The sequence below is a fragment of the Pseudophryne corroboree genome, chromosome 6 (assembly GCF_028390025.1).
Source record: "Pseudophryne corroboree isolate aPseCor3 chromosome 6, aPseCor3.hap2, whole genome shotgun sequence".
Lineage (NCBI taxonomy): Eukaryota > Metazoa > Chordata > Amphibia > Anura > Myobatrachidae > Pseudophryne > Pseudophryne corroboree.
Genome location: NC_086449.1, coordinates 459,927,834 through 459,942,649, shown reverse-complemented (window position 1 = coordinate 459,942,649; position 14,816 = coordinate 459,927,834). Strand labels below are relative to the sequence as shown.

The 14,816-nt window shown below is 38.0% G+C and overlaps 1 protein-coding gene across 1 annotated transcript in view; it reads right to left on the bottom strand.

Moving 5' to 3' along the window:
• GRM8 (glutamate metabotropic receptor 8) overlaps window positions 1–14,019 on the bottom strand; it is a 1,527,000-nt gene extending 1,512,981 nt beyond the window's left edge. The window contains exon 1 of the mRNA XM_063927164.1: window positions 13,608–14,019. The gene's annotated coding sequence lies outside the window, so the exon portion shown is untranslated. The remainder of the gene's footprint in view (window positions 1–13,607) is intronic.
• Window positions 14,020–14,816: the final 797 nt, after the last annotated feature.

Sequence of the window (14,816 nt, the reverse complement as noted above, 5' to 3'; positions counted from 1 at the left end):
ACAGAACCCTGCTCTCTGTGCAGAGGCACTGCTTGCGCACTCCTAGTTACAGCCCTGGCATGTGCATTTCAGCCTGCCCCTTGTGTAGTAGCATGCATTGACTATGCCAGCCCTGAGATGCCCACTTTTAATGCCCGTAGAGAGTTAACTCTGCCAGTGATTGTGAACACACCACGATCAGCACACCATCAACACTTGCATCAGCCTATGAAATGCCCTGTGTCTCCTACTGAAATTCCTCTAAACATGGTCTCTGTGGCTGAGATTCTGCATATGGGAGCACAGCCGTTATTCACTGACACACCTATGAGACTCCTATACTACGCCCATGAGACTGCCTTTTTTTGAGTTCACTTTAGGCCACTTCCCAGTCACCGTCCAGGAACACCTATAGATTTGTGCTGCCAGTTCTAATGCCAGGAACTCCAGCGTCTCTGCATACTGCATACGCCATATCAGCTTTCAGGACTTTTTGCTCATTTGCAGTATCAAATAATCATTCAACTGTGCAAGCAGTGGCACTGATTCAGCTCTGCATCAGATGCTTTATGTCTACGTGAAACAAAACTTTTACTTTATTGCTATATATATATATATATATATGCATTTTGTAGTCAGTTTCAAATGTTTAAACTAAAGTCCCAGCTTCAAAACATATGTTGCATCAAGGAGAAAACCAAATTTTTTAATAAATATTCTCCAACTAAGATAATTTGCAAATCAGTGTTCTTGTCCTATCTTATAGGCATATTATAAAGTTGTTACTATTTGTACACTTGCAATTTTATGTGTCAACAGGGGCAGAATATTGTGTCACAAAATCACATAGCTATATTTAGATAAGGGCTTGACATTGCCACCCTTTGCTTTCCAGACCCAACCACTACTCTAAAAAAATGGAGTAGGAGCCTCTTCTGAGCATATCTGGCTTTGTGTTTTTGTACATGTGCCAGTCCAGTAGAGGTCTCTGCAAAGCAGGGAACTCAGGGGGCATGGAGACCAAAACTACTGTAGTATGGTTAATTTGACTAAACTGACCAAATATTGTACTACATACGAGTTTGTCATACCCATTCCAAATTTTCTGATGAGTCCCAGGAGCAAGTGCAGGACTCGTGGGGGAGGGAGTCCTTCTATGTGCATACCCACACATATATTTATATAATATGTATATACACACGTTACATAGAACACATACCCACAGACAAACGCATGCATAGAACACACAAACACACATATATGCAGTGCACACACTCATAGAACACATAAATACACATTTACACAAACTGTACATACACAAACCACATACACATAAGTACAGTGTTTACACTTATGGAACACACACACACACACATATATATATATATATATATATATTCACACAAGCATAGAACACAAATATACATACATATACACACATATATTACAAAAACACACATACGTATACACATTGCTTTAATAAATAGTGTCCAGTCAGTGCACAATTCAAGTGCATGGGGTGGAAGATGACAGCGCTTGCAAGATTCTGTACACTTATAGGTAAAATGTTAAATTCCTTTATACTTCTGCTGCTTATATTATAATTCTGCAGGATGTGTAGTAGTCAAGCATTCTCCTTAATATTAATATAGGCTTTCACACACATATACACACAGAGAACAAATACACACAATCACACATAAAACACATATACACATACTTACAGTATACAGACAAACACACACACAGGACACATAAAGTACACTTACAGTAAACTTACAGATGTAGCCACAGTCCGAGACTGCACCTACTTGTGGATGTGACTATGTTGCCATGACGTGTGCGCATGCCAGTCTGTGCATGCGTATATACGCACCTGCTTTGTGTACCCATTGCATAGACTTACTCCTGGGTGCAAATAGGCGCAGCCAGGTGTGACTAGTATTGGTGCGATGCATATGCATGTGCATACACATCCCGGAAATGATGATCCTGGCTACATCTGTACTTTTGGAGACTGCCCTACCCTGAGGGAAGAGTATGCTGCAGGAGGTCATTAATGCAGTGATGGACTGAAGCACTTTTCATCATTAAGCTTCCATGACATAATTGGTCACAACTCATAGGTCAGTGGAAAGGGACAGGGCCAATATGACATGATTACCATCATGTTGTCTCAGGGAATTGCAGTATACAGCTGCAAGGTGCCGGGCTGCAATATTCTGCAGTCAGACTGTGGCTGAAAGGCTGCGGAGGGGAAGGGGGGACGTGGAGTCTAGTGCATGAGTCCAGTTTTATCAGCCATGCCTATAGATCAGCTGGTATGATGACTTCCATCCATGCATCTGTGAAATCATCCTTCTACTTCCAAGTACAGCAGTTTATCCATACAATGTGATCTATGTTTTCACCACTACAAAGGATCAATTAAATTTGACCACATCTTGTGTACTAAATGCCATCACACCTATGGTAAATTGCTTACTGAGTTGCAAGCATGTTGCTTTATTGTTTGTTTAATTAGTTGCAACAAATGTTAAGCATGCCTGGCTTTCCCTTGCTGCTTCCTGACCCCTCCTTCTTTCTCCGTTCTAAAAGATGATTGTGAAAAGACAGTACTGGTGTGCTGGTTGCCTGCTCAAGAAATACACAATAAAATCTATCAAATAAATGTTGGATGTTTTTAATCTGTTACTAAATTATTAACTGTTGCGTCAGGTACACACTATACAACTATGGGCTGTTCAGATAATAAATGTTTGATCGGCCCAATAATCCTATATTGGGTATGCAGGAGAGTTAGCCGATAAATGGATTTGAACACTCCTGCAATGGTTGGGATCTGATGTACTGCACGTGCTCCCAATCCCATGTAAAACATCTGAAGAAACTACATACTGGGCTAGGAATTGCTCAGTGTGTATTGACTGATCCAATAATCCCTCTGTCAGCTCAGAGTGTTTATCGGATCTGCAGAATTTATATGCTAGTGTTTACCATACATTAGATATTTGTCATTGAAATTGCAATTACTGTTATACAACTGTGATTGTTACGAGCAAATGGCATGAGCGGTCACCTGCTGATCAAGTTAGAGAAAAAAAAAAAGTACTAAGGGGTGGGTCTACCCAGTTATAGAAGAAGGTGTGCCGTATTTCCTTTCTTCCATGTAGAAACCAGCATGTTAACTTTGCAGCATATGTTTGATCCTGTTTGTATAGAAATGAAGATAACCTGTTTGATTACACTTTCTGCTGCTCCTTTATACAGTAGCATATCTGCTTAAAGAGTATGGGCCCAGGACTAAAGAAAGAAAAGCTATAAAAGTCAGAATGTCAGTGAAAGAAAAGACAGAGCCCAGAGGAAACAGCTTCTACTACCAGTGCTTCAATCAAATTCACAGCGATGAGTCTGAAAATCCAGAGATAAAAACATGGACATTTAAAGTAAAGATGCTGCTCATAAATATAGGTATATGGACATGTATATACAGTAAGAGTATAAACCTAACCAGTCACAGAGGAAAGGACTAAAGGGCCCTACACACTGGGCGATTTAACAACTAACGATATTATCGTTGGTCTATTTTTCACCAATGATTTTTGCGTACACACTGGACGATATCTATGGCCAATTTGGACGATATGACAGTATATTACATCTATATTGTCCAAATTGGCTTGCATGTATGAACGCGGATAGACCAAAGATGAATGACTGCGGGGACGCACATCGTTCATTGTTGGTACATCCACACTGGAAGATATGAGCGATTTATCATTCATTTTTGGACGCTATCATTCATATCTACCATCGATTTTGCCAAGTGTGTAGGGCCCTTAAGAAAGATCAGAAAGTCCAGATTACAATCTCTGTCATGTAGATGACCAGATTGTGCATTTATGTAACTGTAACACAGAGAAATGAGGAACATGCTGCAAAAAGCGCATGAGAGTGTTAATTTAAGCAATCAGCTGTATTTAATAAGAATGTTGTACTAGACTAAACTGCTCAAAGGCTAGCACACACAGGATTATCTAAGATATACACTAGAAATAGCAAAAAAAATGTGCTACATAGGAGAAGAAATAATAGACTTTCATATAGCAGTTCTGCTACTCAGTGGTCTCCCAGTTATGAGACACTTGTAACAGTACTAGATTTCAGATCATGATGACCTAACATTAGAGTATGTTAAAGAGAAACTTATGGATGTGTTCAATCGCAAGATATAACATTAAAATAAGCATGATACAGCATTGAGAGTACAAGAATGGATTATTAAAAGTACTAGTCATTGACCAGAAACACATGAATGTTTTGTGTGCAAGAACCCTGGTCACATAAATGCAGATTCCTGACTTTGTAAAGCCAAAATGAATCAGCTAAAGAAACCAGATGCAATCAAAAAGGAAACAGTACTGTAAAGGAGCTGGAAAATACTATTGATTAATGTACTTTCAATACAAACACAGACACAGTGATGTTTGATTTGTTTACTCAGGAGCTACAAGGCCAGTATTTTTAAAGCAGCAATCATTTACAAGGCAAACCAACCTGGTTTTGTCTTGTGAATAATTGCCACTTTAAACATATGGGCATTCTCGCAGAAAGAATGCTCATGATTTGTGCATGAGACTGGGGTAGCCCAGCACCAGGGGAAGCAATGTGCATGCCCCAGTGCAATGTGAAATGGTGACACAATGTGTCGCAATGCCCCCTGTTCATGTATACACAGAAGGTTTGCTCCCAAGGACCCAAACCCTGTGTCCGAGATTTTGCTCTATAGGGCCCACCAGTCTTAAGTGTCCCCAATACGCCTCAACCTAGCTCCTACTCCAACAGTTTACTTTCATTAGTTATTGTATTATACTTTACTTCATTAATTGCATATACATTTTCATGTATGCAAATGTTTTGTTGATATAATTTACTTTGCATTTGTAATATGAACATACTTACTGACAAATGAATATTCTTCTCAACTTAGTAATGCTTAAAAATGTATGATCAGCTGTCCAGTCATAACAATAATCACTGTGAATTTTATCTTAATTAGTCTACCTAATGTTTATAAACTAGAGGCAACAAGAATATCAATAATTATAGTTAGCTTTATATTGTTTTATTAAATAATGGACACAACTGAATATTTTTATGCTAAAAAGTCTAATTTTTACTTGCAACAAATAAAGCTCATATACTGGTGTAGCACGTTTATTCTAAGTACAATATATGGCTGCGATTGAGTGCTTTTCAGACAGCACATAGATCTCATCATTATTGCTTACAGGGACTTTTAACAATTACATGATTTTAACATATACACAAACATGAGGAGGAATAGATTTCTGCACACAGAGATTACAATATAAAGGGAAAGAAATATGAAGTGCAAAATAATGTATATTATCAGAGTGTTTATTAAAAATCATATTGTGTTTTGAGAAATACCAATAAAGACAGCTTTTATGGGTTCAGGATATATGCTTTTCTATTGTGGGAAGGTTTAAAGAAAGATTAGAATCTCTGAGAATATCTAGAGTCATAAGGAAGAGAGTTAGAGAAAAGGTGCAGCACAAGAGAAATCCTAGAGGCAACAGTAAGCATAAATAAGAAGATATTGTTGAAAATTATTCATATTTTTTCAAAGATGCAATGAAGAAAGAATGAATACAGTAGGGAATGTTTGATGTTAAGTGTAGTGTAATTATTTAAGATAGAAGGATATGGGCATTCAGTTTGCTTTCCAACAATGTAGAATGATCTGGTAAAGTATATGTATATACAGGTTGAGTATCCCATATCCAAATATTCCGAAATACGGAATATTCCGAAATACGGACTTTTTTGAGTGAGAGTGAGATAGTGAAACCTTTGTTTTTTGATGACTTAATGTACACAAACTTTGTTGAATACACAAAGTTATTAAAAATATTGTATTAAATGACCTTCAGGCTGTGTGTATAAGGTGTATATGAAACATAAATGAATTGTGTGAATGTACACACACTTTGTTTAATGCATAAAGTTATAAAAAATATTGGCTAAAATTACCTTCAGGCTGTGTGTATAAGGTGCATATAAAACATAAACGCATTCTGTGCTTAGACTTAGGTACCATCGCAATGATATCTCATTATGGTATGCAATTATTCCAAAATACGGAAAAATCCCATATCCAAAATACCTCTGGTCCCAAGCATTCTGGATAAGGGAGACTCAACCTGTAATACACTATTGTAGAGGATGTAAATAGTAGAGTTAAGTGGTAAAACTACTATATTATTAGATTTCACAGAGAAGCCCAAAATTTTTGATTTGGACTGTGTATTATGCTGAAATTTTGCATTTTCCTATGCATATATTATGTATTTTTTATAATTGTTGTTGCTATATGATGTGCAATGCACTTAATTACTGATATATTATTATTATTATTATTATTATTATTATTATTATTATTATTATACAATGGATCAGTATCATTATCTGATTATTATTTTTGTTAGCACAATCAAGATAGTAACACCTTCACTTTTCTGATGGTTCAAAAAAATGCTTTCTGTGTTTAGACACTATCCCCATCCCCAAAGTATCTCATTACGGTATGCAAATAATCCTGAACCTAACCCACCTCCCTGCACCCTAACCCTACCCCCTCCCTCCCCGGTCCTGCAGCCTAACCCTAATCCACCCCCCACTGCCTAAACCCAACCCTCACCTCACCCACACGTCAGGATACCAGCACCAGCATTCAGATCAGTGTCGGAAATTACGGCGTCTGTATTTTGACAGTCGGGATCACAACTGCCAGGATCCTGACTGGATCACATGCCAGCAGGATGGCATTGTTGTGTATATATGTGTTGGCATTTGTGAACTGTTACATAATTATGCTTTGCAATGGATAGCAAAAGGCAATCAGAGGGTAGAATAAGCAAAACATTATTGGAGACTGATGTAGCCCGTATTTGGAATACACATTAGTCTAACTGTAGAAAATATAGTTTTGTCTTAGTCTTACTATATATATATATATATATATATATATATATATATATATATATATATATACGATACCAGTTCCCTTTGGAATAAAGGAGAGGCGGCACTCATCCGGTCTTGAAAAAAGCTGGAAAAATGCTGTGTTTAATCACATCACAACGTTTCAAAGCTCACATGCTTTGTCTTCAGGTGCATCAGAAGACAAAGCATGTGAGCTTTAAAATGTTGTGATGTGATTAAACACAGCATTTTTCCAGCTTTTTTCAAGACCGGATGAGTGCCGCCTCTCCTTTATTCCAAAGGGAACTGGTATCGTATATTATTGCTTTTGGAGGGCACCCCGGCATCCAAACAGGAAACCTGAGTGCCACTTCTACATGCCTGTATGTATATATATATATATATATATATATATATACAGCTGGTTCAGGCGGCACTCGTAGGTATTTTGAAAAAAATAAATGCTCAGACCATATAGTCAACGTTTCTATTTAGTTCATAAATTTTCGTCAGGACAACAAGATATACAAAAGTGCTCACCTTTTAAAGCTTCACCCAAAGTGCACTCCATGCCGCCGCATCCCGCGCCGGTCTCGTCTGACGTCACTGGAGTGCGCCCGTCCCGGGCCTCCTGATGTCAGGTTGCCAGGTTACGAGGACGGGCGCACTCCAGTGACGTCAGACGAGACCGGCGCGGGATGCGGCGGCATGGAGTGCACTTTGGGTGAAGCTTTAAAAGGTGAGCACTTTTGTATATCTTGTTGTCCTGATGAAAATTTATGAACTAAATTGAAACGTTGACTATATGGTCTGAGCATTTCTTTTTTTCAAAATACCTACGAGTGCCGCCTGTACCAGCTGTGTATACCATTCCTTTTGGAGGGCACCGAGGTGGATGCTATCAATAAGGTGGAGTGCCGGGCATTTGTCTGCATATATATATATATATATATATATATATATATATATTGATTTGTAATAATTTAACTGTAATGCTCATTTGCCAGGAAACATGCAGATGTTTTGCACATTCATAAGTACATGCCCACTCAGAGCCGGCCTTAGGCATAGGCAAACTAGGCAATGCCTAGGGCATTTTGTATGCTTAGGGGCACCAGCAGCTTCTGCTGAATAAAATGATATGTGGCATGCCTATATTCTGTGTGTGACTGTGGCTGTATCTGCATACGAAATGCTACATTGCAGTGTATTCCTGGAAATCACTGTAATGTAGCATTTCGTATGCAGATACAACCGCAGTCGCACACAGAATATAGGCATACTGCATATCATTTTAATCAGCAGAAGCTACTTGTGCATCCTAGCCACATAGTACTGCAAATAAGATACATTTTCATAAACAAAAGGCGCCCACCGTTAGCAGAGCTGCCAGCTGACTCATGCCAGGCATCCCCTGCATAACTAGTGGCGGTGCTAGGGGGCACCAGCCAAAATCTTGCCTAGGGCATCATATTAGTTAGGGCCAGCTCTGTGCCCACTTTATGCTTTTGGGAAGTAAATCCATGCAACCATAAGCAGGTTTATGGTTTAAGATGGAACGTGCATGGTGGCAGAAATAAAAATTTAATTTCAAGCTTACCTACTGTACTGGGACATACATGCTTTATAGTATAAAAAAAAGTTTCTGATCATATTTAATTAGTGTAAAACATAATTATTACTGTTATATAGATAGGGTTGAGATTGGGGCAACTAAATTTCATGACAGCTTGGCGCACCATTGTAAGCCACAAAATGTAAATGCAGGCCTGGCTAAAGAAAGAATGTTAATTGGAGTGAGACGAGAAAGAAATGATCATGTTTGAGGATTTGGGATCAATGATTTACTGCACTCTGTTAAACATATATTTTTCCAAGTTGATTTCAACTGATTTTTTTATAACATAAACAATGTCAGTTTAATTTTTGTAAATATATTTCTCATTTAAAAAAAAAAAAAAAAAAATATATATATATATATATAGAGAGAGAGAAAAAGGATATTCGGCACTCCACTGTGATGGAGATGAACAGCCTGCCGGGTGCCCTCCAGACTCAAAGTAGTATACAAATAGGCACATAGGCGGCACTCCCGGGCTTCTCAGAAATAACACTCGAGATCACTCAAGGTTAATAGCTTAAAAGCTATTAACCTTGAGTGATCTCGAGTGTTATTTCTGAGAAGCCCGGGAGTGCCGCCTATTTGCCTATTTATATATATATATATATATATGTCTGGATTTCCATGGAGGGCACCGGAGCTAATATCAAGTGGAGGAGGGAGTGCCGGTCCGTGTGGAACATATATATATATATATATATATATATATATATATATATATATTATAAAGCATCATGTGTCGGTGTAGCAATAATTAGATTTGAGCAAAATAATATATACGAATTCTAATTAAAAATATCTATATTTAATAAAAATATTCAGGTGTAGGAGTTTGATAACAAAAAAATGTATTGCCAAACATGGTTTTATAAAGCATTTGCAAACTGGAAAATCAAGGGCCTAATTCAGACCCGATCACTGCAACGGCAGCAATTGCAGCCTGAAGCCCTTTGAGCAGTGCACCCATGCAGCGGGCATACAGCACGTGCGCACCCAGTGAGTTGTGAAAACATCTCACTGGTGCGATTGAGGCTGTCGCGGGGTGGGAGGGGGCATGCCAATGGTATTAGAACGCTGTTGGGGACGGCGCAGTCTGTACAACGCAGATTTGTCCGGTCCTTTGCTGGGGTGTGTAATCTCACCCAAAACTTGGCGGGTAGGCAGCTACTCGCCAGGTGCGAAAGCATCGCTGTCATGCGATGCTTTTGCACCTGTGCTGGGGGGGTAGGGCTTGACATGCGGGACGGACTAACCCTGTGCTGGTCGTCCCCCCGCATGTCAGATAAGCTAATCGTAGATGTGATAGTTTTAGGTCTGAATCACCCCCTGAATGTACATTGTATAACTGTATTAGTGTTTGAAATACTTGAAATGAGATGTAGTATTCGGAGGGTTAGTTTCTAAACAATGGATAGAGAAACAAACTAATTAGATATTTTATTTTAGTGTAATGACTGATGAAGGTATAGTATTTGAAAGAACTCTAACTATAACATAGGTGTGACTGATGTAGAATGTCAGCTGAGAACAATACACAATATGGTTTCTTTACATGATATTCTAGAACACTCCATTTTGATTTGCAATCTTATACTAAAGCACACATTCAGAATCAACATTTATACTAGGCAAGAACCCACTACTCAATCAGAGTGCCCAGCGTCAATTTAAAGGGGTTAGTCCCACAGGGCCGAATGCATAACTGAATGCCATCCACTGCTAAAAACTGAAGGACTGGATGAGGGTATTACTTTATAATATGTAAAGTAGCCATATGAAACCCCCTTAGGTATTAATTGATGCAAAGGGCCTTAGGGACCCCAGCCATTTTTATTATTTTCATTTTAACAATTTATTAATCATACTTACATCTTGACATTACTTTTGCACTTGTATATATTTATCACATAGAGTATTGCCTGTAATTTTTGTTTGCTTATATTTTTATGTGAGTGTGTACAGTGGGAGTGTATACATGAGTATGGGGCAGAATCCTGGGTCATTTGAATATAGCAAAAAACAAACAAACATGGAGTTATATATCACTTTACTGAGTATGGAAAACTCTTGATATCTATAAGCATATTATAATTCATATTTTATTTTCCAGTTTTACTCTAGCGCATATATGCATTCAAAATTCAATATAAGTGTCCAAGAAACAAGTATCTTAAGACATGGTAATACATTTGGCCAAATCAGTGGCATTCCCTATTTTTCAAATAATGTATATACTGTCTAGATCTAATAAACCAAGGCCTGTTAATGACATATAAACAATCGGTTACAATACTATAGACGGTGTGAAATATATGCTGTAGGTTTGTGCATGTTTGAAGAATTATGATGCGTCAGCTATAAAAGCAAGCAATCATAGTGAATATTGAAGCACACAACACTGCATATGTCTGGCATTATTCTAATCTGAGCATAGCACACACCATTAATAAAGTTAAATGGCATGTAATCACCATGAAATAACATTCACGGCTGTATCATGCTGTATCCATTCTATGGATTTAACTTTCATGGAGATCATTGGGGGCTGTGTATGCCAATGTGAATCGAAATGAGTGAATAATGGAATCAGCAAAGTTAATTATTTGGTTCTTGGTATCTTATAATGCTAATTATCAGGGACACTTACTTAGCTAGAGATCTCCTCCATTATCTGTATTATTAGTTCAGTGGACTTGTAAACTGCCAATGTAACTAATCCATTGAGTACAACAAAGGTTTTCTAAAAAGAAAAACAAGCTCTATAACTATTGATTTATTCATGTAAAAAGACAACAGTCAAGCGTATCTTCCTACTTCCAAAGCCCTGCACTAGCCAGAATCAAATCCTAAATCTATTTATCTGATGTGCTTAAGGGTCCAAATGTAACTAATTTACCTGGCAGGCTTTAGGCTGGAAAGTACAGACTACCCATTGTCACAAAATGTGCACATTTTGTTCAACAGAACAGATATCAAAGTGAAAGACTTGTCAGAAAATTTTAGCATTTAGCCTTTAGAAGGATCGGGATTCAGAATCTCTCCATGTTTTGCTCTTTTGTTGTCCATGGAGAGCAATTGGAATGCACACATCTTCCATTTTTAATCAAACACACATACTAAAATCTATCCATTATTACATGTTGAACCATAAATTCTAATAAATGGTTTAGCTCATAGTATAAAGATCATTGTATGCATTTTATGTCACCATCATTCCTAACAGACAGGTTAATATGCCCCCCATCTCTTTCAATGTAGCTGTAATATTCTTCCAATAAGTTCTATTCTAAAGGTCACAGGTATTGGAAGCCTGAATGTCAGGGGCACCCTTCCTTGTATGCTAGTTACATTGGTAATCGATTTTGATTACATTCTACTGTGTGGTATATATTAAGTTTGAAAAATCACACTGTCAAATGTCTCCTGCTGCCTGTTGTGTTACAGAGAGAACATTTTCAATACAAAGTGAACATTTGAAATCCTACAGGGTTACGTTGCAAACTGAGCACCTCACAGACATACTGTACAGTACAGCAATCGGACTCAATTTATACATAGCAGAGAGGATTCCTGGCATCACAGGAAATTATTTTTACTTTAAAGATTTACAAAAATGTATTTCATTTGCACAAAACAGTATGTGTCAGAAATTCAGAGTCTTGTGTGATTCTATTATATTTTCACTGGCTGAACAAGCCTCTGGGGATCCTCACGCTATTCTGCTGAGCAGATGGATTTCTGTTCACTGTTGCTAACAGGGATCTATTTAGCCTATACATTCCAAAATCATTTCACCTTTCATCTTTTTGGAAGCTGCCTAACAACACATGTAGAGTCGAACATATCAATAAAAGACAAGGTGGTGATAGGGGCGATATTGCTGCATTTCTCTTTACATATACTGTAAATTAACATTTCAGTAATGGAATATCCGACTATATAAAGTTTGAGGCTTACAGTTTCCAACCTAAATCAAGTAGGAGACGTTGTGGGATTTAAACAATAAATTGGATGATTAAGATGTGCTATCATATCCCCAGGAGGTAAATTTACATATTAAAAAGCCAATTAAAAAGTCTTAACAATATAAAGAAACATCACTTCACATCTAACTTGATTTTAAATTAAAAATAAATAAAACATATACATATATGATATACGTATATTAAAATAACTGTAACTCGTTCTCTTAATAGGAAATTGTGTTGTCATCAAATCCTATGCACAATGCTATTGTGTGTGCAAAGTAAAAGATATCAGCGTGAGTAATAAACAACAAAACTGCGTAAAAGACCCCCCTCAGCTTGTGTGCTCCTCAGAGGGGTCCCCATCATAGTCACTTTAGGTTATGTTTAACAAGGCTGCAAAGGAGGAGCGAACTGGAGCAAAAAAACGACATCACATCCATATTAACTAAAAAGCGAGTGGAAATAATAGCATGTACAGTAATAATTAGCTATGTGATTTGAGGACGCTGCATCGTATCAGTTCTGTAATGCATACATGCTATACCAGTTACTTGATACACCCATGGTGCTGAAATAACGATGTCACTTTCTTAATGTGATATCATTCAAACTATTCCAAAATCACTAGAACTCCCATTCGCCCAAAACTCCCACTTTTACGGCTTTTCTTTTGGGAAGTCCCCGAGGGTCCCTGCGCAATCCTGACACAGGTGTACATCCAAAATACTCCTGATACTAACATCGTATCAAAACACAGGGTTTCCAATTACAGTAATTAGCGGAGTAAAATTCCGTATTAAACATAATTAGAAAAAGGAACAGTAATAACACAAAGACATAAAACAAATAATTAGCAGCTCTGGATGCACTTTTGTATCTGCTGCACATCAAGTCTACAAGATTGTGCTGCTGAGCACTTTATAGACCCCCACTGCAAGTTGCTGCGCTAGATGCATCACCCATTAGCATATTAACCCACTGAAGTATCCGTGTGCCCCATAGTATATCATCATTAGGCAGTGTGTACCTACCATCCCGCGCCCAGCGGCTGCATTGCCCTTATAGTGCCGGGCTAGCTGCTTGTGCTCCTGGGTGCCGCACTTGTAGCTGGCCGTGGTGCTGAAAGAGGATGCTAGTCCAGAGCACACCGCCGAGCCTCTTCCATGTGAATAGCAAATACTCCCACTGGCAGCTATTGGTCTTCTAACTCTCCTAATCCACCTCTTAGCAGACGTTCAACCTGACCACGGGCAAGGAAAGCATCCCCTCAAGTTAGCTGGCAACAATAGGTAACGATTGTAGCCAAATCCACGAAGGAGAGGTAGGCACGGGGACTGTATATGACACCGCTCCCCTTTTATCGGAAACGATGTAGGCGACAGTGCTGTCTCGGTGCCACGTTCTCGACTTCTCGTAGCTGTATCTGTATTCCTCTATCTGTTCTGCTTTATCTCTCGGTGGTGATTTTTTTTTCAGGGTTTTTTTCTTTTCTTAATAAGGTATATGCATTTCAAGCACAGAACAAACCTCGCAATCACCACACTGTGGGCTTTTCATTGTTTAATTATTAATTAGTACATGTAGTACTGTGAGCATGCCAGGAGAAAAGGAAGGGGGAAAAACATACGTTTTATAATTGCTTGGAAGGGGAAATAAAATATACTGTAGGTTTTGGTCACACAATTTATTATTAAGGTAGATAGTTATGTTTAACGACTTGATAAAAAATTTTGACAACCCCGATTAGACCTAATATCTATGTATTCTTTTTGCAGGGTTTAGTGCAGGGTTCATATTGTTTTGTGAAATAATTCGATGTAGTGCCCTTTATCCAACTGTGTCATAATTGAAGAGATTTTATTTTGTGAACATCTGCTCTCTGACATTACAGGGTATGGCTAATCCTGCATGCTAATTAATACATATGTAAAAGGCATCGCGCAATAAACACCTGCTATATTGCATAACCAATAAAAAGAAGTTTGATCTAACCAGTTAATTATTAAATATTATATAACGTTTAGAATAAATTGTATATTGATTCCCAGGTTAACATAATTGTGCACTGGCTTGTGAAGTCGCAGAGTTTAATGTTGACATTTTACTTGGTAGGAAAGTTCCATCTTGAGGAAAGTTGTTGCTACTGCATTTTCCTACACTATTCAGTCATGAATCATCTGCCTTGTGCTTTCACTTCTGCAGCTCTCATATATCAGTCACACATCTTTTATGTACCGGGC